The sequence below is a fragment of the Anolis carolinensis genome, unplaced genomic scaffold (assembly GCF_035594765.1).
Source record: "Anolis carolinensis isolate JA03-04 unplaced genomic scaffold, rAnoCar3.1.pri scaffold_11, whole genome shotgun sequence".
Classification (NCBI taxonomy): domain Eukaryota; kingdom Metazoa; phylum Chordata; class Lepidosauria; order Squamata; family Dactyloidae; genus Anolis; species Anolis carolinensis.
The window spans coordinates 8,481,164-8,508,145 of NW_026943822.1; the positions used below are offsets into that span (position 1 = coordinate 8,481,164).

At 42.7% G+C, this 26,982-nt stretch overlaps 1 protein-coding gene across 4 annotated transcripts in view; it reads left to right on the plus strand.

The window, feature by feature from the left end:
* The window catches only part of sv2b (synaptic vesicle glycoprotein 2B), an 88,642-nt gene that overhangs the window by 11,895 nt on the left and 49,765 nt on the right, over positions 1-26,982 (plus strand). The window contains exon 2 of one of the 4 annotated variants that reach the window (XM_062962930.1): positions 4,039-4,139. The exons of the other annotated variants lie outside the window; for them this stretch is intronic. The gene's annotated coding sequence lies outside the window, so the exon portion shown is untranslated. The remainder of the gene's footprint in view (positions 1-4,038; positions 4,140-26,982) is intronic. 4 annotated transcript variants of the gene reach the window in all.

Consider the following 26,982-nt stretch of genomic DNA (forward strand, 5'->3'; position numbering starts at 1 on the left):
AGCCTGTGCCACAGCCCGGCCTATCCAACGTTCTGGATTATCCAAGGCATTTTTGTAGTCAATGTTTTCAATACATCGTGATATTTTGGTGCTAAATTCGTAAATACAGTAATTACTACATAGCATTACTGTGTATTGAACTACTTTTCTGTCAAATTTGTTGTATAACATGAAGTTTTGGTGCTTAATTTGTAAAATCATAACCTAATTTGATGTTTAATAGGCTTTTCCTTAACCCCTCCTTATTATCCAACATATTCCCTTATCCAACGTTCTGCCAGCCCGTTTATGTTGGATAAGTGAGACTCTACTGTATCTATCTCTCTATAAATCAAAGTATGTATGTTTGCATGTTTGTACCAAAAAGGCTGATTCTAGGTGAAGTAGCCCTCCATGATGTCACTGGATTGGCTGTTAGTAGGTGAAGGATTGGCTCTTGGTAAGTGAAGGATAGGCTGTTAGGTGAAGTGGCCCACTGTGGTGTCAACAGATTGGCTGTTAGTAGGTGAAGGATTGGCTGTTGCTAGGTGAAGTGGCCCTCTCCGATCTCACTGGATTGGCTCTTGGTAAGTGAAGTCTTGGTTGTTGCTGAGTGAAGTACCCCCTCGGATGTCACTGGATCAGCTGTTGGGAGGTAAAGGATTGGCTGTTGCTGGGTGAAGTGGCCCCTGTGATGTCACTGGATTGTCTATTGGTAGGCGAAGGATTGTATGTTGCTGGATGAAGTGGTCCTCTGTGTTATCACTGGGAAAGAAAGGTGACAGTGGAAGTTGCCCATAAGGTCACATAATATATAGTAATTCATGAATAATCATATCTGCAAAAATTCAACCACACATGCTATATTTCCTGCCCCCTTTTCTTAAACAAGGTCTCCTGAAGCTGCTATTTTAAGGTGACTGAGCCATCTCTGAATGTTTTAGTAGCATTATTTATTTATTGGGATCCATGCTGCTGGTTGCTTGACATTTGCATGAAATGACCTATTTCCCTACCCCCCTTTATTACGCTGTTGACTTATAATAATTTTCCTGTTGCTGGGATATTTCACATTTTATAATTATGTGAAAATCATAGGGTTTTCCTGTTCCTAATACATTTTCTGTGTTATAATTATGTTAAGCTCTGTTGCCTTTTGAATATGTAAATAGTATGTAAAGGGGGCTATGGCCAACCAAATGTAGATATTACAGCTTGCAGGACTACAGAATGAAATCTGTTCCTCAAACACATGTAAATACATGGCCATCCTGAGATGCACCATCTATACAATCTCCCATGAAAATAGGGTTCAGCACTTTGGTTAGCTCATTCCAACAGAATGCATCTGCACCTCATAGCAGATACTGTACACACAGATAAAATGCAGATTAAAAAAATAATAATATAACAAATAAAAAGGTAAAGGTTTCCCCTGAAGTTAAGTCCAGTCATGTCTGACTCTGGGGGTTGGTGCTCATCTCCAATTCTAAGCCGAAGAGCCGGCGTTGTCCTTAGACACCTCCAAGGTCATGTGGCCGGCATGACTGCATGGAGTGCTGTTACCTTCCCGCCAGATCTATTGATCTACTCACATTTGCATGTTTTCGAAGTGCTAGGTTGGCAGGAGCTGGGGCTAACAGCAGGTGCTTATTCCGCTCCCGGGATTTGAACCTGGGACCTTTTGGTCCGCAAGTTCAGCAGCTCAGTGCTTTAACAGACTGTGCCACCAGGCGCCCCAATATAACAAATATGCTCATGTAAAATGCAGATTAAAATAATATAACATTAATACATATCAAATATGCAGAGGAAAATACAGATTAAAATAATAATATTTAAATAATATATATTTAAATGATATATAATAGATAATACCGAAAGGGAGCGGGGTGAGCACCCACTGTTAGCTCCAGTTTCTGCCAACCTAATAAAGGTAGAGGTTTCCCCTGACGTTAAGTCCAGTCATGTCTGACTCTGGGGGTTGGTGCTCATCTCCATTTCTAAGCCGAAGAGCCGGCGTTGTCCATAGACACCTCTGCCAACCTAGCAGTTCGAAAACATGCCAATGTGAGTAGATCAATGGCGGGAAGGTAACGGCGCTCCATGCAGTGATGCCAGCCACATGACCTTGTAGGTGTCTACAGACAATGCCGGCTCTTAGGCCTAGAAATGGAGATGAGCACCAACCCCTAGAGTTGGACACAACTAGACTTAATGTCAAGGGAAACCTTTACCTTTACCTAATTATAATAATAATTGCATATCACAAATTCACACAGGTAAAATGCAATTTGAACTATTATTAACTACCATGTTATGGAATCGTGGGAAGTGTAGCCTTACAAGGTTTTCAGCCTTCTCTGCCAAAGAGTGTGCTGGTGCTTCACCAGACTATAAATCCTAGGATTCCATAGCATTGAACCATGGCAGTTCAAGTGGTATCACACTGTGTTCACTTTCCAGTGCAGATGAATCCTTAGACTGCCTCTATTGGGGAAAGACACCAACAGGAACAATGGACACAGAACAACTACAGGAAAGGATATTCCGCCTGAATATTAGGAAGAACTTCCGCACTGTGAGAGCTGTTCAGCAGTGGAACTCTCTCCCCCGGACTGTGGTGGAGGCTCCTTCTTTGGAGGCTTTTAAGCAGAGGCTGGATGGCCATCTGTCGGGGGTGCTTTGAATGCAATTTCCCTCCTTCTTGGCAGAATGGGGTTGGACTGGATGGCCCATGAGGTCTCTTTCAACTTGAGGATTCTATGATTCTAGTGTTCTAGCCATTATATTGTTGCAAAATAATAACAATTCCTGCCTCTCACCTCAATCGATAGCATGGAAAGCACTACCTTATGGAACTGTCATGGATAGAGTAATGCTAGCTCAACTCTTGTAAATATACCCAGCTCTCAAGGCACCCAGCTCTCATGCCTGCCCATGAATCACCTTTATGGCCATTTCTGCTTTTAATGGGACGATCTGGCAGCGCAATTGGGATGAAATGCAGAAGTCTGGGATCCAGTCTCAGGTTGGTGGGAGGAATGACAAGCCAGTTTTTTTCTGCTAGCCAAGCATCTTTCCATCCTCAGCGGGCAATTTAGTTTAATAGGGGACCCAAGTCCTTGGCTTAAGCAGGCAAGTCTCTAAGTAATGAGATTGCATTATTATTATTATTTTCAAAGAAGCCCACTCTCAATAATTCTTGCTCTTTCTTATTGGATACTTGGACCTCAGCCACGGATGGCTTGTCTTTAACAGTCGGTGCCAGAATCCATACTGGGATGAATCAGTACATTAAACAGGTATTTTGCAAAGTATTTCCCTGGACTTTAAGGAGAGGCAATATATGCATCTCCCAATGTCACAGGACTGCAACTCCCAGCATTCTTCACCATTGGATTGGTGGTTGTGCCATTCCAGAAATATCCACAGAGCTGCTTTTTGGTGAATCTTTTGCTGCCAGTAATACAATCTTCATCCAAAATCAGAGTGCAGTAAAGATGAAAAAGAGAAAAGCTAAAAGAGGACACAGCAGTTTATTTTTTCCTTACCTGATAGAAAGAACAATATCCCACAGAGGGTGCATCTCCACTGTAGAATTAATGCAGTTTGGCATTGCTTGAACTGCCATCACTCAGTGCTATGTACTCTTAAGAGTTGCAGTTTGACAAGATCTCTTGCCTTCTCTGCTGGCATCTCACCAAGCTATCATTCCCAGGCCTCCGTAGCATTGAGCCATGGCAGCGCGAGTGGTGCCAAACTGTATTAATTCCACAGTGTGGATGCCTTTCTGAGTCACAACCTAAGGATCGCTGCTTTTTGCCTTTGCCAAAGTTTGCAGGCTTTTGATCCAGCACAGAATGGAAGTGTGGCAAGTAATATGGCAACTTTTGTACCAGCATTGCTAGGGACTAAATGTGGGTGAGACCTAGTGGATGTGCAATGTGGAGAAAGAGGGAGGAAATGCGTTTGAAAGTGTGTTCAAAAGGGAGAGCAAAGTGTCTTTCTTGTTTCGGCTTTCGAAAGTGAGGCTTGTCTTCTGTAACTCTCCATCAGGCCTGGCAGCAGCATCATCAGCAGCAGCAGCAACAACAACAACCTTTATTTATATACCGCTTTATCTCCCTGGAAGGGACTCAGGGCGGCTTCCAACATAGGTAAGCACATAGAAAACATACAACACCACTGTAATAAAAACATAAACATAATAATGATTAAGAACAAATATACCCATTTAAAATAAAACCAGATTCAGGACTAGTTCATTGGGTGATATTTGACTACCAATTTACAGAATTCCAAGATGGGCCAAGACAACTGTGGGGATTGGGCAGAGAAGTAGCATAGAGCCAGGGGGTAAAATAAAGTGCAACTGATGGCAAGGATAGAGCCTGGGTTACTCGATTTCAAGGCCTGCTGAGTAGCTATAGGACGGCTAGGCTAGTGCAATAAAATATCGAAGGGCCATGGAATTAGATGAAGTACAAGGCGGGGACCTATCTGGTGGCCAGAGTAGGGTCTAGGGTCTGAGATTAATCACTTTCAAAGACCTGCTGAATCTTGGCTGGATTAAGTTTCAACAGTTTTCGGGCTGTGGGGCAGGCTGGAGAGCAGCTGCAATGAATCACTACAATGAATCACTCTGACCAGGAGGTCATGAGTCCGAGGCCCGCTCGGAGCCATGTTTGTCTTGTCTTTGTTCTATGTTAAAAGGCATTGAATGTTTGCCTATATGTGTAATGTGATCTGCCCTGAGTCCCCTTCGGGGTGAGAAGGGTGGAATATAAATGCTGTAAATAAATAAATAAAATAAATTTTCACTTGTGGAGGAAATGTTCCTGCCAAAGAAAAGTAGCAGAAGGAGAAAGGAGAGCCCATGGCAATGTCCAAAAGGGCATTGAGAACAAAGGAACCATGTCTTCTAAGGCTCAAAGAAGAGTGGAAGCACACAGTGTGCAACTCCTTATTTATGCTGTGCAACTTCAATGTTGGATTCCAACCGTAAGTTCCAAACCTCAAGAACTCTGTGCATTGTTTCCCTCATTCTGAAAGCTTCGTCTAATTGCACAGATTCATCTTTCATCCTGAGACAAGGAAACGGATGCCACAAGATTCCCGACATTTCATCCAAGAATTTCTAATTAAAATAAGAAATATTGAGTCGGGAGCATTTTGCACCAAATCCAGCCAGCTTGCACTTATTTGTGGAGAAAAGGAAACAAAATAATAAAAAGCCATGCTCTGTGGCTTCTCTCCTGCTATAATTTTGTATAATGCTCTCAGGCATATTTGCCGTTACATCAAGCCACTTTGGAAGGGTGTTAAGAAATGAGAGCTGGTGCTCAATGCAGCTGCCAAGGTGTCTTTCTGGAGCATCTTATTCCTGCATTACCCAATCTACATTAGTGCCTCTTTTGTTTCCAAGTTCATTGCAAAGTGCTGGCTGCAAAGTACAAAGCATCATAGCCGCTAAGCTCCTTTCAACGCAGCATAAACCCCTGTTCTTCTATCTGCCCCATTGGTGTTTCATTGCCTTGGAGCCCTGGCTGTTTATTTTTTCTCCAGCTGAACTTCAATTAGAGACCTCTTCATGGATTCCTCCATTTTTAAAGTATTTGCCAAGGCAAAGGTAGGCCTGCCTACCAGGATGCTTTGCAGAGAAGACCAAAAGCATTAGCTGCATCCTGGGATATTAAGGCAAAAGCAGTTGGCTGTGAACTCAAGGGAACATCAAAAAAAAAAAAAAAAAAAGAAAGAAAGAAAAGAAATACACCAAGATCCAAAGAAGAAGCCTACCTTTTTGTGTAGATCTCAAAATGGGAAACTACAACCCTATTAGAGATGTCAATGTTTGTTACTTCCAAGGCCAAAATGCAGCCAGCCCTCCACATTACTGGTTTTAACTTTTGCAGATTAGATTATTAACATCAATAATTAATTAATTAAGTAAGTAAGTAATTATTAATATAGTCTCACTAGAAATCTTTAGCTCCTCCATGGTGATTCTATGGCCGACATCCAGCAGAAAGCTGACCATAGAGTCTATGGAGCATCTACATTGTTGAACTGCTGCAGCTTGAGATCACTTGAACTGCCATGGCTGAGCTGTAATTTTATAAGCTCATTTACCTTCTTGTTATAAATTGTAAATTTTGAGATGTAGCATCATTGGGTCATAATAATAATAATAATAATAATAATAATAAATAATTATGCAGCCCCGAAAGACAGTTGCACCTGTCAATTAGGGAAATTTAGGGACGCTTTATGTGGGAGGCTAATTTACAACACCATAAAACTGCCAGCAAAACACGAGGAAAGGAATGCGGAAGTACAGCCACTACTGGATGGTGAAGCAACAGCTCCCCCTGTGGCTGGAATCGTGAAGCTGGAAAAATGTTGAAAATGCCTCTGAGTCTGTCTAATGTATATTGTTTGTCTGTTGGCATTGAATGTTTGCCATATATGTGTTCATTGTAATCCGCCCTGAGTCCCCTTCAGGGTGAGAAGGGCGGAATATAAATACTGTAAATAAATAAATAAATAAATAATATTTTTATTGTATTACACAGCAAACAAGATAGACATGATACGAAATCCAGCATGTCTATCTTGTTTGCTGTGTCATACAATAAAATAACAACAACAACAACAACAACAACAACAACAACAAACTTTATATTCTGCTCTATCTCCCCGAGTGGATTACACGTACATATATTGCAAACATTCAATGCTATTATACAATTGACAAATTAAACAGTACATAAACAGAGGAAATGCTTCCCTCTTTTTCCACCTCTGGTACCTGGAGGCCGTGCTCGACTCAGCCACAGAGAGGTGCTGTTGTTCCATTACTCCATGCCAAGGAGCCCATCGTCCATGAACGCCTTCCTGATCAAACTGTTGGCATGTTTTTCAGGGGCGCCTTTTACCTCCTCGCCAAAGCACATTACTCACATTGCTGTTTTTGAACTGCTAGGTAAGCAGAAGCTGGGGCTGATGGTGGGAGCTCACCCCTACCCATGACTTGAACTGCAAACAAGATCTTCTGTTGCTGGCTGTTTAACTCACTGTGCTAGCCACAACCTCTAAACATATAGCATATATTGTCTTTTCCATTTGCCCTGTAGTAACCTTCCATTTTACCCTGGGAATGTGTCCTCATCTCTAATGTTGTGCCAGACTCTCTTCTGTGACGTCTCCATTGTATATGTCAACACCCTGAATAATGTGGCTGGCACCTATTGTATTGATTAAAAGAAAGACATCAAAACCTATTTCAGCTCATTATCTCTTGCCATACTGCATTCCTTTTTGCTCGCACCCATCTTCTGGGCAGATAAATATACAGACACAGGCCTTCAACTATACCCATGACAGTTTATTAAATTTCCCTCCAAACCCAGAGACCAATCAACAACAATGACAAACAGCGCATCCCAGGCAACCAGCCTGCCATGATCTGGACCAGTCAACACTTAGAGCAGAAGAAATCCTTTCTTTCAAACTGCTGCCAAGGTCTTATAAATATTTTTGCATGTTTGCATTGAGGTATGTCAGTCTTCTGAGAGTGCAGACTCCACTGACATCCTCTTTGGCCAAAGAGAATAGAAGCCTCTGGTTTTGCCTTCAACCCATCTGTGTTTCATTCGATCCTATGGGAGCGAGGCACTTTGGGCTCTGAACCCACAACTTCGTGGATCTGAAATCACATAGCATTCTCACCAAACTAATGCTAATGTTGAACATGTTTGCAGGACCAAGGACCAAACATACAAAATGGGAAAACAAATGGATTGGTCCCTTTTTGCACAAACACACTGAGCACCACAGTGTGTTGTAGGTCTCACTTGCTTCAACTATTCAATATTTTAGTAGCTGGCTTTGTAGAAACCAGCCATATATTTCCTGGAGGATGTTTCTTGGGGATTTAAAAAGTAATTGCCATTCTGAATGTGTAACCTAAAACAACAGCCTCTTCTTCCAATATGATTTTACTATGTAGCATCTAAGGACCACGCTGAGCTTAGAGAGACTTCCAAGCCAATGCATCGAAATGTTCTTTCTTTAACATTACATTCGCCTTCATTCTCATCTCTTGTTTGTGTTTTGGGAAGGATGTAAACATAACAGATCCACAGAATATTTTTTTTTAATTGTTGCCTTCATGATTTCATTTCCACCCCACAATGCATGCCTTAACATGTCTTTGCAGGATGAATAGATTGGATGCCAGCTTAGGAAAATAATAATAGGTAAACTACAAAGAAATAAAATACAACTGAACGTTGAAGTTCAGTAATATAAGCAATATAAGTCTTAGCCCCAGGGCAGTGGAATTATTGGCAATAACTTTGTTTCTGCAGTCCTGTTTCTAACTTAGAGGTGGCTGGAACTGTGTTAGAGTTTAGTAAGAACTGATTAAAATGGGCAAATGTCTTCATAACCAGAGCAGGGAACTTGAGATTTTAAACATTTGGAGGGGGACAATACAAATCTCTTGGCCTTTGGCTCACGACATTCATCACCATTCCCCTACATTCAAATAGTCCAGAAGTGGTATTATTGAGGAGACAGTTGAGGGAGCTGGTGCATATCTTAGCTTCTCTTGAGAAGTTTCCCATTTTGGTAAGAGTTCAGGTTTGGTGTTTCCATTGATCTATGAATAAGTTGACTCAGGTTTTTTGATTCATTTTTTGGACTAAAATTTCCAGACCTGTACATGAATCTATGCAATAATTACCCAGATAGCTTCTCTACCTTTCTTATGGCTGCAGCAGTCATAATTCTATACCTTCCTTCTGTGGTAATACTACTCTCCATGCATTCAACCATAAAAGTATCCTCATGGACCTCTCAATGTTGTCTGAAGATCCTAGAAGGTGATGTTGCCATCCTTCCACAATAATATCCCATCTTCCCATATTCTCAACCATAAAGGAATCTTCTTGGACTTCTCAGGGTCTTTTGAAGGTCCTGAAAGATGATGTTGCCATCCTTCTGCAATAATATCTCATCTTACCATATTCTCAACCATAAAGGAATCCTCTTGGACTTCTCAGGGTCTTTTGAAGGTCCTGGAAGATGATGTTGCCATCCTTTTGCAATAATCCTTTCATTTCCCCATGTAGTCAACAATGAAGGTGTCCTCCTGAACTTCTCAATGCCTTCTGAAAATCCTGGAAGGTGATATTGCCATCCTTCTGCAATAATACCCCCATCTTACCATATACCGTACTCAATAATGAAGGCATCTTCCTGGACTTCTCAGGGTGTTCTGAAGGTCCTGGAAGATGATGTTACCATTCTTCTGCAATAATATTTCTATCTCCCCATATACCCAACCATAAAGGTGTCCTCCTGGACTTCTCAAGGTCCTGGAAGATGATGTTGCCATAATTCTGCAATAATATTCTCTTTCTCCCATATATTCAAACATAAAGGCATCCTCCTGGACCTCTCAGGGTCTTCTGAAGGTCCTGGAAAATGATATCGCCATCCTTCTGCAATAATACCCCCATCTCCCCATATACTCAACAATGAAGGCATCCTCCTGAACTTTTCAATGTCTTCTGAAAATCCTTAAAGGTGACATTGCCACTCTTCTGCAATAATACCCTCAGATTATCATATACTCAATAATGAAGGCATTTTCCTGGACTTCTCAGGGTCTTCTGAAAGTCCTGGAAGGTGATGTTGCCATCATTCCTCAGTAATACTTCAATCTCCCCATATACCTAACCACAATGGCATCCTTCTGAAATTCTCAATGTCTTCTGAAAGTCCTGGAAGGTGATGTTTCTATCCTTTTGCAATAATATCCCCATATTACCAAAAACACTGTCCATTACATGGCTATTGGGAGAGAAATGAGGCCTAAAGGAAGGAGTGGTGGGATGTCCCATAGTTTTGCATTGGTAGAACTTTACAATTGCTGTATATACTTGAAGATTAGCTGAGTTTTTCAGTCCTTATTTATGAGCTGGAAAAGCCTCCCGCAGCTTATAATCGGGTCAAGGCCAACAACGGAGCCTGCAGGCTATTGCTTGCAATATGTGATCTATTTCTCTCTTCTCCTCCCTTATCAGTGTGTTTTCTTTTGCAAAGCCTCCCTGCTCTTAATCAAGGGAATGTTTAGAAAAGAGAAAGACACCATTGCAAGTCAGGAAGAAGAAATATATATATATTCATTAATCTTATGAAAGCATGTTCCCCTGAAACATTTGTTAAACTCTCCTACAGATATATAGGTATTACCCCTTGCAAGCTTTTGCCATCTCTATGTACCTTTATATGTGTATCTATCTATATACATTAATTTTATATATGAATTTTCTCCTCATATGTTTGCAGGTCTTTGCAAATCCTTTATACATATAGATCCATGTACCTGTGTATCTGTAGCCATACATATACATTATTTTTATATATGAATTTACCCTCATATGTTTGCAAGTCTCTGCAAATCCTATATAGATATAATTATCTATATAAAGAGAGATGTCTGGATAGATATGAATATATTCTTACCTACCTATATATAGGGCTTGCAAATATTACAGGGGGGAAATGAACACACAAATATATATAGACATGTCTAGATAGATATGAATATAGGGCTTGCAAATATTGTAGGGGAATTGCACACACACAGAGAGAGAGAAAGGGGGGATTTGCAAATATTTCAGAGGTAAATGCATATGTGAAATTAGTATATATAATTATATATTTATATCTAGCTCTGCATTGTTTATGTAGGCTTTGAATATTTGCCTGTTACTATGTTGGAAGCCGGCCTGATACCTCATGGGAAGATAGGGTGGGATCCAATTGAAGTTATATTATTATTATTATTATTATTATTATTATTATTATTATTATTATTAGGTTATTGTTGATAACATATTGTTTTTGTTGCCCCTACTTTTTCACTTATAGAGCTAGTTTATTGTTTTTCTTTGAAATACGGTAAATATTCAAAAACATTTAACCTACTGGTGCCTCGATTAATGAAATTTTATTGGTATCTATTTTTATTTCGAAATTTACCCGTAGCTGCTGCATTTCCCACCCTCGGCTTATACTCGAGTCAATAAGTTATCCCATTTTTTTGTGGTAAAATTAGGTGCCTCGGCTTATATTCGGGTCAGCTTATACTCGAGTATATACGGTACTTTCCCAGTATACCGTTCGAGCCCAACGCATCCATCCACCAGAACTCAAGATTCCCCTACAAGGACAGCAACCCAATGGAGGCAAAGAGGAAAGAAAGGCAAGGGACGGATCTGTGCATCCCTCGGCCTGACTCATCACCTTGCTGCTTCCTGCTGCCCGCACAGGATGCGAAATCCTTTCAATATTTAAAGGGCACTGAGAACGGAAAGCACCAGCTGGCGTGTACCGGGGAGGCAGGAACACTGGCAGCAGGAGAGGGAGGGAGGGAGGACGCACCAGGAGGGCTTTCTCTAATACACTCCACTAATGACTCTCTTGCCTTAGGTAGCAAGGAGTGTGGATGACATGTTTATTTGGTGGGAAAAGAATGGGGGGGGGGCAGCTCCTTATTTACTGTCTCTTCCTTCTGTCTGGACTCAGCCAGGTCTTCCAAGAAGGCTTGGATCTGAAACAGGGGCCTCTTTAGAGGTGCTGGCCTTGTTTCCAGCTCCCTCCCAAGAGATCCTTCTGACTCACAACAGGCTCCTGGGAAATGCAGTCAGGACAAGCTTAATCGCATACAGGAACAAACCTCAAGTGCTCCGTTCTTCCCATCTAGGGACACTATCTGCACATTGTTTTGCCCTCCTCTGAGAAGACTACACAAATAATAATAATTATTTTATTTCTTACCCATCTCTCCATGTGAATCAAATGTTTGCATATGCTAATCTAAATACCCTGTTTCCCCTAAAATAAGACATCCCCAGAAAATAAGACCTAGTAGAAGTTTTGCTGAATTGCTAAAAATAAGGCCTCCCACAAAAGTAAGACCTAGCAAAGTTTTTGTTTGAGAGCATGCTCACCAAAGAGAACACAGGAGCATGCAGGACCAGTAAGTGTACATACCATAGATGGATGTACATGGAAATAATAGTAGTAACAAGAAATTCTTGATAGGATTCACAGTTTGTCTGGTTATGCTGGTTTATGATGACAACTACTGTACAGTATATAATAAATGTTAATTTTTTTGTTCAACAATAAATGTGAATTCTTCTTCATGGAAAACTAAGACATCCCCTGAAAATAAGACCTAGTGCATCTTTGGGAGCAAAAATTAATATAAGTCACTGTCTTATTTTCGGGGAAACACAGTATATACTAGCTTAGGGATCCGGCGGTGGCTGGGTTATTAGAAAAAGGCTTTGTTTGTTTTGGGATGTTAGGTAATATCACTGAAGTTTGGTCCAGACCCATCACTGGCTGGGTTCAATGCAGTCTGGATAAGGGTGAACTGCAACTCCCAAATTCCCAGAGCAATCACCCTCAAACCCTGCCAGTACCGTGTTTCCGCGAAAATAAGACAGTGTCTTATATTAATCTTTGCTCCCAAAGATGCTCTAGATCTTATTTTCAAGGGATGTCTTATTTTTCCATGAAGAGTTCACATTTATTGTTGAACAAAAAATGAACATTAATTATATACTCTACAGTAGTTGTCATCACAAACCAGCATAACCAGACAAACTGTGAATCCTATCAAGAATTTTTTGTTACTACCAATATTTCCATGTACAACACTCTACATTTACTGATCCTGCATGCTCTGGTGTTCTGTTTGGTGGGCATGCTTTTAGACACAAACTTTGCTAGGTCTTACTTTTGGGGGAGGCCTTATATTTAGCATTTCAGCAAAACCTCTACTACTGTCTTATTTTAGGGGAAACAGGGTATTTGCAGTTCACCATGTTGGTCTGTGTGTGCCAAGTTTAGTCAAGATGCGTCGTCAGCTGGGTTCATGGCTCTCTGGATAAGGGTAAAGTACAACTTCCAGATCTGAGGTCAATCACCCCCAAACCAGGCCTGTATGCACATGTTGGGTCTATGTGCCACGTTTGGTCCAGATTTGATGTCAGCTGGGTTCAGTGCTTTCTGGATGCAGGTGAACTATAACTCTCAAAATCAAGGTCAATTCCTACTAACCCCTGCAGTATGTTCAGTTGGTCATGGGGCTTCTCTGTTCCAAGTTTGGTCCCAGTCCATTGTCTGTTGGGGTCACAGTATCAGTGGTGGTACTGCAAATCCCATTATCTGTGGCAAGTTTGGTCCAGATCCATCATTGGTTGGGTTCACAGTGCTCTCTGGATGCAGGTCAAGTACAACTCTTGTAAATCATGGTGAATTCTCCCCAAAATTCTTGTTCAGTTGCTGATCAATTCCTCTGTTAACTGTGTGCCATAGGAAAGGGTAGGAAAGGGTTAAGGGAGAGGCAGTGCGTGGGGTCATGCAAATTAAGGAACTCTGGGATGTCCATTCTAGAGGAATAACAGAACATCTAGGATGAAATTGTCCTTGCATCAAAGCTTTCACTTGGGTGTTTGTGGAAGACTCTGGCAGGGTTTAGGCTCCATGTTCATGGTGCTCACTATAACCTGCATGTCAGTGAATGGAAGGCCATGGGTGTCTCCTGCTCATTGGGAACTAGAGCTGTTTATGGAGGCCGGAGGATGTCTGTGTAAGTGGGCACCTCCTCCACTTACACACATACACATTTTTCATTTTTATTATGTGTATAGATATTATGTGAATAGATAATATAGATATAGATATATAGATAGATAATATGTAGAGCGAGCCCCGGTGGCACAGCGGGTTAAACTGCTGAGTTGCTGAACTTGCTGACCGAAAGGTTGTTGGTTCAAATCTGGACAGCGGGGTGAGCTTCCGCTATTAGCCCCAGCTTCTGCCAACCTCCATGCAGTCATGCCGGCAACATGACCTTGGAGGTGTCTACGGACAACGCCGGCTCTTCGGCTTAGAAATGGAGATGAGCACCAACCCAGACATGACTGGACTTAATGTCAGGGGAAATCTTTACCTTTACTTTTACCTCTGCCAACCTAGCAGTTTGAAAACATGGAAATGTGAGTAGATCAATAGGGATCGCTCCGGTGGGAAGGTAACGGTGCTCCATGAAATCATGCTGACCACATGACCTTGGAGGTGTCTACGGACAATGCCAGCTCTTTGGCTTAGAAATGGAGATGAGCACCAACCCCCAGAGTCGGACACGACTAGACTTAATGTCAGGGGAAAGCCTTTACCTTTACTAACATGTAGAGATCTCATTGCTATGTTTTTTAAATTAAATACACTGTAGTTAGAAACTTGTTATTGTCCTGCACAGTGGGATCTTCATATCTGCCTATAATGTACAATGGTATATAGTAAAAAGGAGACCCGGTGGCGAAGTGTGTTAAAGCACTGAGCTGGAGGCCGAAAGGTCCCAGGTTCAAACCCCGGGAGCGGCGTGAGCGGCCGCTGTTAGTTCCAGCTTCTGCCAACCTAGCAGTTTGAAAACATGCTAATGTGAGTAGATCAATAGGTACTGCTCCAGTGGGAAGGTAACGATGCTCCATCCAGTCATGCCGGCCACATGACCTTGGAGGTGTCTTCGGACAACGCCGGCTCTTCGGCTTAGAAATGGAGATGAGCATCAACCCCCAGAGTCAGATATGACTGGACTTAACGTCAGGGGAAAACCTTTACCTTTACTTTACCTATATAATAAAATGTCATCCCTTATATAAAATGGCAAAATCAAGGTTAGCTTTTTGGAATTTATTATTATTGTTGGAATATTTTCAAGCTGCAGATAGTTGGGCATGTGGATACAGAACCTGTAGATATAGCAGTTGGATATTTTTGTCCCAATTCCAAAAACTCCCTATTGAGTTCAAGCTTGTATGAGAGTAGTTTTGTGTGTGGTGCCATTGTGTGTGATGCACTGGTGCACGGTGCACATTGATGCTTATTTGGTTATATGCTTCAGTAGCAAGGGCTGCTGGTTTTTTTTTTTTTTTTGCAAGCTTTCCAACTTATGGCAACTCTTATCCTAGTGCTTTCTTGGCAAAATTCATTCAGCGAAGGTTTGCCAGTGCCTTTCTTGTTTGGCTGAGAGAGTGGGACTTGGCCAAGATGAGCAGGGATTCAGAACCAGGTCGTTCAGTCTTAGTCTAGTTTGCAAAATAAAAGTATGCAGATGGCAAGCTGACAAAGATCAAGCCTTTCATTTGGCATTTAGGTAGAACATAAAGTTGCTAAGAGTTACGTTCTGACTGTCAGCAGCTTCGTTGCTGTTTTGAAAACTTGGCGATACTAAATCTAGATAGGCCTTGATTAAAAAGAAATAATCTCTCCAAGCTTTGACAAGGAATCTTCTCAAACCCTAGGATTGTATGGTTCAGTGGGATTCTGAGAGCAGGAGTCCCCAAAAGGTAACCTGTTCTTTGACTGCTTTAGCGAGGGTTTGGTCTGCTCTCATGGGCTGAGATGACTCTCTAAGGGAATTGTGCCGAAAGGTTAAGGAGGATAAAGGATTAATTAATGCCTCGGCTTCGTGTTAATTAGCAGCAGGCTGGCCAAAAAAAGAAAAAGAAAAAAGAAAGCGAGAACAAAAGGATGTTCCAGGGTGGCAGCCTTGACATGTTATGCTGCTACACTTCACTGAGTGTTTTGATTGAAATTATTCCAGCGAAAATGCTCTCTGCTGCCTGGCAAGCTGATCCTCCCTTTCCTGCATAAGAAAGACTTCTATACCATATTTTCAGATCATAGAATAATAGAGTTGGAACTAAGAGACCCCAAGGAACATCAAGTCCAACGGTGGGGCCGGGCTGTGGCACAGGCTGGTGAGCAGCCTGCTGCAATAAATCACTCTGACCATGAGGTTATGAGTTCGAAGCCAGCCCATGGTGGGGTGAGCACCCGTCAATTAAAAAAAATTAAAAAACAGCCCCTGCTCGTTGCTGACCTTGCAACCCGAAAGATAGTTGCATCTATTAAGTAGGAAATAAGGTACCACTTATAAAATGGGGAGGCAAATTTAACTGATTTACGACGTTGGAATGAGGAAGTGCTGTCAAAGTGAATGTTGAAACAGCTGCTCCCCCCTGTGGCCAGAATCGAACATCCCCTCAGGAGAAGGTTAAATTGCCTCTGCGTCTATCTCTGTCTCAGTTCTATGTGTATATGGGCATTGAATGTTTGCCCTATATTTATATAATGTGATCTGCCCTGAGTCCCCTTCGGGGTGAGAAAGGCGGAATATAAATACTGCAAATAAATAAATAAATAAATAAACTCCCTTTATTCTGCCACAATCAAAGCACCCTCAACAGATGGCCATCCAACCTGTTTCAAAGCATCCAAGGAAGGAGTTTCTACCGGACTCCAAGGCAGAGAGTTCCATTATCCCCCCCCCCCAATAAATTTTATGAAACATTTACTAGGAAAATTGGGGTTTGGGGGACAAGGGAAGGAAAAGGGGAAATTTGGGGGCAATAGATTAGCTATAGGTTAGCTGCATATTTACAAATGTCTAGTATGTCACAAGGATAAAACAAAGAGGGAATGTATGGGGAGTTCTTTTACAAAATTATCCTTGTCTTCATCTCTGTTTCTTTAACGCACATTTCATAAAATATTGAGGATTCTAACTATTTTAAGTTTAAATCCATTGGTTGTATCTTAATAATACACTAATAGTAATAGTAATAATAATAATAATAATAATAATAATAATAATAATAATAATAATAATATACTTTATTTATATTCCACTTTATCTCCCCGGAAGGACTCGGAGCAGATTTCAGTATACATATAAGGCAAACATTCAATGCCTATTACACAATGAACAATGACGACATACAATACACAGACAAGACAAAGGCCTTTTCCTTTTCATCTCCGGCGTCTTGAGGCAATGCTCAACTCTAGCCATGGGGAGGTGCTCTTGTTTCATTTTTCCATGCTGAGGAGCCTGTTGTCCATAGACATCTCCGATCATGTTGCCGGCATGTCTGCATGGGGTGTCCTTTTACCTTCCTGTCAAGGCGGTACCTATTGATCTACTCGCATTAAATGCTTTCAAACAGCTAGGTTGACAGAAGCTAGGGCGCTTACCCTGACTCGTGGCTTTGTGCTTTGTGCTATCGTGGCCCATATCTTGGTCTTCATATCTTCTTTTCCAGTTCTTCTTCAGTGGAAATTAAACTTAATTTATCACAACAGATTATTTCACATTAAATCTTTTCTTAAATTATTTACTAACATCTACCAAGGAAGTTCTGCAATTTTCATTTAGATTGTTAGTAGGTTAGTGTTTCTATCATTTTAATCATCGTTGTGCCCTCTTTCTCTCTATATATATTGACATAAAATATATTTCCCATCTACAACTCCTGGGTTCAAAAACTCTTCTGATCTAACTGTAATCACTAGGTATGATAATAGTTTTATAGTCCATTTTAAGAACTTTCCTTGATAGCTCTTGAAGGCCAGATCTCTCCAACTTCTCTTTCTCAAGGTTTTGTTCCCACTGGCCCATCTAGCCTATATAGATATATTTGTAACTAGCTGAGCCCGGCCACGCGTTGCTGTGGCTTGTCTGGTGGTGTTGGTGAGAACTTGTTGAGGTAGTGATGGTATTGAATGTCTGTTGTATAGTTGTCTTTATGTTTAGTATGCATTTGATTGTTTGTGTATTGTGAAAGTGGCGAGGGTAGAGGGGGTCTATGTCCCTGTGTAGTATTGTATAGTATTTATACGTTGTGTGGAAGGACCTTGAGTCTACACTGCCATATAATCCAGTTAAAATCTGATAATCTGTATCTTATAGGCAGTGTGGAAGAGGCCTGAGGCCTAATTGTGCCTGTCCCCTGGGCTGAGTAGGTTGCTAGGAGACCAAGTGAACAGAGCTTAGCCTTCTAACTGGCAGCAATTTGATAAAAAACAATTATTCCTCTCCCTCTAATTAGGACTTTATTTTTCTTTTCTTTTTGTTGTATGAACGTAGAGGCATGGATGAGGGGTTGTGTTGCCAAGTCTAGTGTTTCTGGGATGTGTAGTTTTGTTGTTTTGTCCTAGGCCGATTTTTTAAATCCTTTTATATATATAGATTGTAAGTGGATTTTTAATGAGTTAAAATGAGTTAAAATCTACTTACAATTACAAATTTACAAATCCACTTAAGAGGAATATTGTCTAGCCCAAATTTTGCTAGTCTGTTTACAAGACATTGGCTTGAATCATGACATACGTATCCCTAAGTGTAGGTTATGGCCGCATGTCTCTCTCTGGGGGCAATGGGTGGCTTCCCAGACCTTCCAACTCCTCACTAAGGCAGCCAAGACTCCAAAGAGTTATTACATCTGATCAGATTGCTGCCGCTTCAGTGTGTTGATGGGAGGAGGGTGAGGCAAATCAAAGATTGAAAAGGTGGTTGGTCCCAATCCCACATGGTTCACTCCACGTGGGAGGATGCCCCTGGTCCTTTCTTCTCCCTTTGCATTGCCTCCTTCTCCCATAGCAACAGCAGTTCCTTGACTTTCACAGCTGCTGTGATGGGTGGAAGGCGCAGAGCTGTACAAATAGAGCATCACACCCCACCCACTTGGTCCATGATCTCAACCTAATCTGTCACTGTGGAGAACTCTATAGGGCCAGGACCAGTAAGGGTTGGGCCAGAAGATGAAGACAGTTCTTCACATTGCCTTTTTGGTACCACCCAGCCTGACCAAGGACAGAGCTTCAGAGGCGTTTTTGTTGTTATTATTTCTATCCTGCCTTTCTCCCCATGGGCACTCAAGGCGGCTAACATCTATCCACACTAAACAATTTAACAAGAGCAATACAAAAGTTAAAAAAAACCCAATTAAATAATAACAGTGTGGTAATGAGCTTGCAGCTTCCATGTCAGGGTGCAGGGAATCCATTTGTTTAATATAGACTTTAGGGAAACTATTTCAAATGCTAATCCTGTTTTGGGAGTACGGTTCAGTACCTCAGACAGGTCCATCCGGTTTATTGACTAGAGCCTTTCAGCACCAGAGACAGCTCCTTTCCACATCCCTAGGAGTGACTCTGTTGCACCCCAAGGCAGCGCGAGCATGCGAGCACTCGAAGACCAGGCAGGAGCCAATATAACACACAAGCTGTTTATTGAAGCAGAGTAAAGGTCTATGCGCATTTAAGGTGGAAAGTCAAAGTAAGAAATAGTCCATAATATATAGTCTATTGCAATTCAGAAAAAGTTCATCAATGTCCAATTTATAATCCACAAGTGAAGTTCGATAGCTTCCCTTAGATATCAAAGTTTGTCCATGAAACATTAGTGGAAAACAAGCACTGCAAATCTGTTTGAAAAGTCCCGTAGCAAAGTCAAAGAAGCAAGGTAAACAAAGCGGAGTCAATCTCGATCCAGGAACAAGGAAGTTGGGGTAACAAGGCAAGGTCTACTCGGGAGTAGCGGCTTGACACGGCTCTCCTGAAACTGGAAACTCGGCATGAATTCAGAAGACAAGGCAAGGAGCTGGAAACTGGAACCTCTTCCGAGGAACGACAAAGTTGACACCGCAATGAAAATACAGTGCAGAGTACTTTTAACAGAATCCCATGTCTGTAAGAATTAGGGAATACAGGGCCCACAAAAGTTCTCATGGGGAAACTAATAATTATCTAGTTTGAGAGTGAGTCGTTGACTTCTTCTCAGTCCTTGTTTTCTACTTCTATCTTGGGTAACAAAATCTCTCTGATTAAAACTTCCATTCTCCTCCAAGTCTGTACCATCTGGTGTGGTTAATGCTGGAGAGGATTCCGAATGGGGATGTTGTATGTCTTTCGGGCTGGAGAGAATTCCGAATGTTTGCCAATTAGCGTATCTGGTACCTGCAAGGCCATGGGGCCTGAATTCTGAGCAGGAATGTCTTCGAATTCCGCCTCCTCATCTGTTTCTGACTCCAACTCTTGATGTAACCTGGGCCATGATGGCTGAGCCACAACAGACTCCTTTCAGCTCTTTGGATGGCTCATTTTGGCATCTTGGATAGTTCTGGAGCTGTTTTTAAACTGGTTTGGGCTTGCAATGATGATATCCACCCTGGCTGCAGATGACAGGGGATCTCCGTCTATATGGGCCATCCTCCTCAAGCTCAGATGCCCTGCAAAGGCACGGCTGCACGCAGATTGAGTCACACTTTGGCCAACAATCAACCCACATGAAATATAAATGGAAAAGAGCAGGGAGGACGCTTGAGAACAGAGGAATGTGCAGAACGAGGACTGGCACAAGCTGTCCTCAGGAGCACGAAGTGAGTTATTTTGTGCCAGGCTGTGAAAGGGATTTGTGCACTCAATGCCACTAGGCTTGATCATTGCCTGTCAGACAAACACCTTTCCTTTGATAGGGATTTCCCAAGAGATTGGGCCCAGGGTTGTACCTGGTTTGAATTTCAGCCAAGGCTCATTTGGTGCCCAGAGTTACTATACAGGGTGTTTGAAAAAGAACTCCCTATTCACCATTTAAATTAAATGGTGAATAGGGAGTTCCTTTTCAAACACCCTGTATTTTGGCCTCCATCTTTCCCATTGAAACAGCAGTGCAAAATCATGGCACATGGGTCACTTATAGTGTTGAGAAAGGGGGTCATTTGTACTCTCATAGATCCCTTCAAGACTCCTCAAAGCCCTTTTGGTGTTTATGGGGGGTAATATCTACTCATAATAATTTATGGAATAAATTATGAACAATAAACTCCCAAAAAGCTTCCAAAATGGAGGAAAAAAGGAGACTGATATTTTCATAGTGATGTCACCTGCTCTACAGAGACAATAGATTTATTTTTATTTTCCGGGCCTAATTCAAGGTGCAGGTTATTACCTACAAAGCCCTAAATGGTTTGGGACCCACCTACCTTAGAGACCGCATCTCCCCCTATGAACCCGCACGATCTCTTCGCTCGTCGGGGGAGGCCCTCCTCTCGCTCCCACCACCCTCACAGTCGCAGTCACAGTTGGTGGGGACGAGAGAGAGGGCCTTCTCCGTCGTGGCCCCGCAGCTTTGGAACTCGCTCCCCAGGGAGATCAGGCAGGCCCCTACCCTCCTCTCCTTCCGGAAGAGCCTAAAAACCTGGCTCTTCCAAAAGGCCTTCGATGATTAATCGTTGTAGGTTCGATTTATCTGCCCATTCAACAATAGCTCCATTGTTGATGCTTTGCCATTATTACATTGCACTTTATTGACTATTTTAGCTGTGAAACTACCTCTCCCCATTTTTATTTATTTTATTTATTTATTTTTCAAACTTATATGCCGCCACTCCCCTAGGGCTCGGAGCGGCTTACAAGAACCGGCTAAAATCAACAATTTAAGAAAACATTTTAAAAACATCTTTTAAAAAAATCTTTAAAACATCCTAAAAGCACCTTTTAAAACATCAACAACAGAACTCAAAAGCCTGCCGAAACAGGTGTGTCTTACATACCCTGCGGAAGGCCAACAAGTCCCGCAAGGCACGAACTTCAGGTGGCAAGGTGTTCCACAGAGATGGCGCCACTACTGAAAAGGCTCTGCGTCTAGTTGCAGTTAGACGCAAGGTCTTAAAACTGGGGACTTCCAGCAGGTCTTGGTCCTCAGAACGGAGGGATCTCTGGGGTTTGTAGGGGGTGAGGCGGTCCCTCAGGTACATCGGCCCTGGACCATGTAAAGCCTTGAAGGTAAGCACCATCACTTTGAAAGTGATCCGGTGCTCAATTGGTAACCAGTGCAGCTACCGTAAGATTGGTGTTATGTGGCATCTTATCGGGACTCCCACAAGGAGCCGGGCAGCTGCATTTTGCACCAATTTGAGCTTCCGGATCACCGACACAGGAAGGCCAATGTAAAGGGCATTACAGTAATCCAGTCTCGAGATGACTGTAGCCTGGATCACTGTAGCCAGGTTGTCCCTAGATAGATAGGGGGCTAGCCGTCTAGCCTGCCGAAGATGAAAAAAGGCAGTTTTGGTAACGGCGGAGACCTGGGCCTGCATCGTCAATGAAGGGTCCAAGAGGACTCCCAGACTCTTTACTAGTGAAGACGGGCATAGCACTTCGCCATCCAGGATTGGCAACTGGATATCCCCACTGCCTGGTCGGCCCAGCCATAGGATCTCCGTCTTTGCTGGATTCACCCTCAACCTACTGGAACGCAACCATCCAATAATGGCCTCGAGGCACTGGTGAAAACTGTCGGGTACAGACTCCAGTTGGCCTTCCATCTTTAACACAAGCTGAGTGTCGTCAGCGTATTGATAACACTCGAGCCCGAAATCTCGGACCAACTGAGCCAGTGGTTGCATATAGATGTTAAACAACAGAGGGGAGAGAATGGCCCCCTGAGGAACCCCACAATGTAGAGGGGACCTCTCAGAGACCAGGCCCCCCCTCTCCACTCGCTGTCCACGGTTGTGAAGAAAGGAGGCCAGCCAATTTAAAGCTGTCCCCCTAACTCCAGCAACGGCAAGGCGGTGGGTCAGAAGATTGTGATCGACTGTGTCAAATGCTGCTGTGAGATCCAATAACACAAGCAACACTGACCCGCCCCGGTCAAGCTGGCATCGGAGATGATCTGTGATGGAAACCAATACAGTCTCTGTCCCATGCCCCGCACGGAAGCCAGACTGGAAAGGATCCAGTCCGGCTGTGTTGTCTAGGAGCTGCTGCAGCTGCACCGCTACTGCCCTCTCAATCACCTTGCCCAGAAATGAAAGATTCGAAACTGGGCGGTAGCTGGAGGGAACCAAACGATCTAAATCTGGTTTTTTCAGCAGAGGAGAGACCACTGCCTTTTTTAATCCCTCTGGAAAGACTCCTTGCTCAAGGGAGCTGTTTATTATCTTCAGCAGCGGGTCACGTAATCCCTCCAAGCAGGATTTTACTAACCAAGAGGGACACGGGTCGAGGGAGCAAGTGGTCGGTCTAGCTGCAGCTATGAGCCTATCGAGAGCCTCTGCGTCCAGTGGGATGAACTGGTCGAGGGTGGGCCCAGCAAGTGGCCACGGAGTCTCAAGTTCTCTCATTGTATCAGTTGTGGCGGGGAGGTCCCGGCGTAGTAGTGAGATCTTGTCAGCAAAATAGCTTTGAAAAGCCTCGGCTGAAGGGGCCTGATCATCACTTTTTGGGTTGGTAGGAACCGTCGTTAGAGATCTAATTATTTTGAACAATTTTGCCGGGCGTGAGCTGGCGGACTCTATCAAAGAGGCATAGTATACTCTCTTTGCTTCGATGGTAGCATGCTCATAGGACTCCATAAATGCCCTGTAAGCTGATCTCGAAGCTCTGTCATGAAGTTCTCGCCACACGCCCTCTAGCCGTCTCTTTTCCCGCTTCATCGATCGAAGTTCCTCGGTGAACCAAGGAGACCGATTTCGGCGGGGTTGGAGAGGGCGTCTAGGGGCGATCTCGTCGAGTGCATTGGACAGCCTGATGTTCCACATGTCCACCTGCACATCGATTGAGTCGCTGACAGGCTCCAGATCCTTCAGAGCATTCTGGAACCTACTAGGTTCCATAAGTCTTCTTGGGCGAGCCCAAATCGGCTCGGCGTCCTTGCCAGGTGGGTAGGCATGCTCCAGCCTGACTCTCAGGGCACAGTGATCCGACCATGGAACCTCTAAAATAGAGGCTTGGGTCACTTGAATTCCTGCGCTGAAGATCAAGTCTAGCGTATGTCCTGCTTGATGCGTGGGCCCAGTACTGCAGAGCAAGAGTCCTAGTGTCTCCATGGTAGACACTAGGTCCATAGCCGCTGCTGAGCAAGAGTCCGTATCAGCGTGGACATTGAAGTCCCCCAGGACAACAAGTCTGGGGAACCTCAAGGACCACTCCGACACAGTCTCGAGCAGCTGGGATAGGCTGTCTGCTGGTGCACTAGGCGCACGGTACACCAGCAGAAAGGCCATGCTCTCAGGGGAATCCCACACCAGACCAACACATTCAGTGCCAGAGATGTCCACAACAGGAACTGCCCTAAGAGAAAAGCTTTCTCGGGAGAGCATAGCCACCCCACCCCCCCCCCCCGCCTCCCACTCCGCATCTGGTGGGTGATTACATAACCTGGAGATGTTATTTCCTGGAGTAGGATCTCGTCCCCCTCTTGGATCCAGGTTTCAGTGATACACACTAGGTCAGCTCCCTGGTCAGTAAGAAAATCTCTGATAGTAGCAGTTTTATTCCTTATGGACCTAGCATTCACCAACACCAGGGTAGGAGGGGAGGAAACTGGTCGCCTGTCATAGGTGCACTTGGGGATAGGCCGCAGGTCAGAGGGGGGCCGAGTCTTCCGTCGACTCAGCCTCCCTCTAATATTTTTATTGTCTTGTTGCTGTTATTATATTGTTGTGTCGGGCAAGGCCCCATGTAAGCCGCCCCGAGTCCCTTCGGGTAGATGGGATGGGGTATAAAAATAAAGTTATTATTATTATTATTATTATTATTATTATTATTATTATTATTATTATTATTATTGATGGCCCTTCACTTGGTTTCCCAATCCTGAACTGCTATATAGGCATCATGATAACATCTTCCCTTGCAGGAATATCATATCTGTATTATTTCACAAAATGGCAATTGGACAGTGACACATTGTCACTTTTGGTCCCTATTATTGAGAACCATTTGTTTTATTGCCAGTGGGGGCAGACCTTGTCTAGGGTTTTAATCTGATCTCTAAGGGAGCTCTTTTATTATATGTATTTCAATAGTATTGTGTTTTGCCCCTCTTTGCTTGTCGAAAATGTTTAAGTTTTATACTGTTTTATTGTTGTGTATACAAAGGTGTTTGTATGTTTTTGAGTGGTAAATTTCCATATCCTGGAAAATTTAAGCGGGGAGTGTTCTGTCCCCCAGAGGTTTGGTTTGCATTTTTATAGTTGTAGGAATAGCATCTGTTTGCATTTGCTCCAGGGTTGCTGCAGATTCTGCAGCAGTCTGATAGTTTAGCCTTTTTTGCAAGTCTTTGCTGCTTGCAGCCTGCAAATGTATCATTTTGTTCTGGTGACCGCCCCTTTTCCTGGGGATAGAAGGCTCCATTTTGAGAAGCCTATTCTGCCTTCTAGACTGAAGGAGAAACAACATAGATGTGTTTGTGTGGCCAAGCCAGGCCAACTCTGAAAAGGCCATCGTAAGTACAAACAATTGACCTGCCTTTAAAACCAGTGCCAAACATAGATAGGGGAAAGACCTGTTCTTTCTAATAGCTTTGGCACTGGGGCAGAGAACATCTTTGGATTTCATAGAATCATAGAATCATAGAATAGTAGAGTTGGAAGAGACCTCATGGGCCATCCAGTCCAACCCCCTGCCAAGAAGCAGGAAATCGCATTCATAGTACCCCCGACAGATGGCCATCCAGCCTCTGTTTAAAAGCCTCCAAAGAAGGAGTCTCCACCACAGTCCGGGGGAGAGAGTTCCACTGCCGAACAGCCCTCACTGTGAGGAAGTTCTTCCTAATGTTGAGGTGGAATCTCCTTTCCTGTAGTTTAAAGCCATTGTTCCATGTCCTAGTCTGCAGGGCAGCAGAAAACAAGCTTGCTCCCTCCTCCCTATGACTTCCCCTCACATATTTGTACATGGCTATCATGTCTCCTCTCAGCCTTCTCTTCTGCAGGCTAAACATGCCCAGTTCTTTAAGCCTCTCCTCATAGGGCTTGTTTCTTTGCCACTGGAGGAAGCCCTACCTACTTTGCCTCAAAAACTAGCTTTGAGCTCAGATAGTTATAGATCTTTTGATAGCAGCTCAGAGCTAGGGTGAAGAGGATCTCTGGACCTCTTTGCCTTTGGTGGAAGTTAACCCATTAACCTAAAGGGGAAAAGCAAGCAAGGAACATCTGCAAGGTTTTATAAGTGGAATGTTTTTATTTGCAACTTTAATTACATGTGCCAAGTCTGCCAAAGACTTTGTGAAAATAAAATTTTGTTTGATTGTTCTACTTGAAGTGCCTTTGGTTACTGGGATTTCCAGAGCTTCTAAGTAAGGCCCCGCAGTTCACCTGGGCAAAGGAAGAAGCACATCCTAGAGCTTAAAAAGGTGCCTGGGTTCTAAAAGAAAATTCTATTGATTCGATTTTTTATAAGCATTTTGAAGATCTAAAACACAATCCTGAATCACTCCGGGTCCAGGTTCTAGAAGTTGTCACACCCTCCAAAGGCATAGATTTCTAGACGAAGCTCCTACAGCGTGAATCTTTTTGGATTTTCACACTTCAAATGGAACATCCGAAGGGGTTGAACAATACCAACTCTTATGACTGTTTCTTGTAAAGATTAATAGTCTTCCTTTAAATGTGACTCTGGAGTAACAGCAACTACACTGCTTTACAACCACCTGACCATTGTGCTTGCCATTTAAGAGTGAAATTAGTTACTCAGCTTCATACTCGCATTGGAATCAAACTGTTTGCAGAGTATGCGTGTTAAAACTTAGATCTTTCTGTGAGTATGACTTTTACATTATCTTTGTTGTATTGTGTATGTCTCGTGTAACTATATGTATTGTAAATAACTGGTAGCCACTATATACGTTCCCTATAGGATCCGGATTTTAAAAAACTCAAAAAAACAACTAAAAAAGGACTACAATCCACCTGGTGAAGACTCTTTTGAGTTGAAACCAGTTGTGGTTTTGGAGTCTACTATCCATAATAAAGAAACAAGAACAATCATTATATTTTTTAAAATTTATTATTTAAATTTATATGCCGCCACTCCCCTAGGGCTCGGGGACTCAGTTTGTTTTTTGAAACAATTAAAGAACTAAAGAACATTTATTGTTTATGAGAAGAGGAGTAAATTCATCCTTCAAGAGAAAAATATTGTTTGTACTGTGAATGTAACAGTCCTTTGTTTGATTGTTTAGCAACACCTTTTGTATCTGTTTTCATATTGTTGTATTGAACTAAATTTAGGTTTAATGATTTCTGTATTACTGTAATAGTGGATACTTGTCTTTGTAGGTTA